This window comes from Trichechus manatus, unplaced genomic scaffold, assembly GCF_000243295.1.
Source record: "Trichechus manatus latirostris isolate Lorelei unplaced genomic scaffold, TriManLat1.0 scaffold00027, whole genome shotgun sequence".
Taxonomy (NCBI): domain Eukaryota; kingdom Metazoa; phylum Chordata; class Mammalia; order Sirenia; family Trichechidae; genus Trichechus; species Trichechus manatus.
This window is the reverse complement of record NW_004443963.1, coordinates 6281467-6282700: the sequence shown is the minus strand read 5'-3', so window position 1 is coordinate 6282700 and position 1234 is coordinate 6281467. Positions and strand designations below refer to the sequence as shown.

Here is a 1234-nt window from a genome sequence, read left to right as displayed (position 1 = left end):
CCACAGCCTGGCCCGCCGCCCCTGCCCCACTCCGGGTGCCCGCAGCGAAGCCGGGCAGCGGCGGGTCAGTTGTTCCCAGCCCCGGAGACTAGATCAGACAGCAGGCGGTGGCTGAGTGATGGGTAGAAGGTGAGCTGGAACGGAGATGCTGCGAGGCAGGCTCAGCACACCTTGTATTCACTGCTCTAGGGCTCGGCAGTTGCCCGGTGTCGCCGCCGTGCTCTTTCATTCTTTTCTTGTATATATGAAGTACATCTCAATAAAAAAACCAAATTGTTCGTTTGTAGAGACTACACGTGTATATACTACATAAATACATTTATATGTATATATATATGCAACTTTCTGTAAATGACGAATTTTTAAAATTGAGTTATATTTCACATACCATAAAATTTACTCTATAAAAGTGTACAATCCAGTGGTTTTTAGTATATTCACAAAGTTTTGCAACCATCACCACTGTTTAATTCCAGAACATTTTCATCACCCCGAAAGAAGCCCGGTACCCATTCGCAGTTACTCCCCATCCTCCCCTATGCTAACCCCCGGCAAGCACAATTTACTACTGTCTGTCTCTATGGATCTGCCTATTCTTGACGTTTCATATGAAGAGAATCATACAATATATGGCTTTTTGTGTCTGGCTTCTTTCACATAGCATGTTTTTGAGGTTCATCCATGTTGTACTTATATCAGTACTGAATTATTTCTTGTGGCTAAATAATATTCCATCGTATGTTGTTGTTGCTGTTGATTCCAATTCATGGCGACCCCATGTGTGCAGAGTAGAACTGCTCCATAGGGTTTTCAAGGCTGTGACCTTTTGTAAGCAGATCGCCAGACCTGTCTTCCGAAGTGCCTCTGGGTGGGTTTGAACCTCCAACCTCTCAGCTAGTAGTTGAGCACTTAACCATTTGTGCCATCCAGGGACTCCACTGTGTAAGTATACCACAACATCATTTTGTTTATCCATTCGTCAGTTGATGGGCATTTGAGTTATTTCCATTTTTTGACTTAAGAATGGTGCTGCTGTGAACATTGATGTACAGGTTTTTGGGTGGACATGTTTTCAGTTCTCTTGGGTGTATATTTAGGAGTGAAATTGCTCCATGTTTAAGTTTTTGAGGAACTGCTGAACTGTTTCCCAGGTGGCTGCTCCATTTTACATTACCACCAGCAATGTATGAAGGTTCCAGTTTCTTCACATCATTGTTACTGTCTATGGTCTATT

The 1234-nt window shown here is 43.4% G+C and overlaps 1 protein-coding gene across 1 annotated transcript in view; it reads left to right on the top strand.

Annotated features, from left to right (window-relative positions):
* Positions 1 to 1234, top strand: part of SLC41A2 (solute carrier family 41 member 2) — a 167112-nt gene that overhangs the window by 417 nt on the left and 165461 nt on the right. The gene's annotated exons all lie outside the window — the stretch shown is intronic.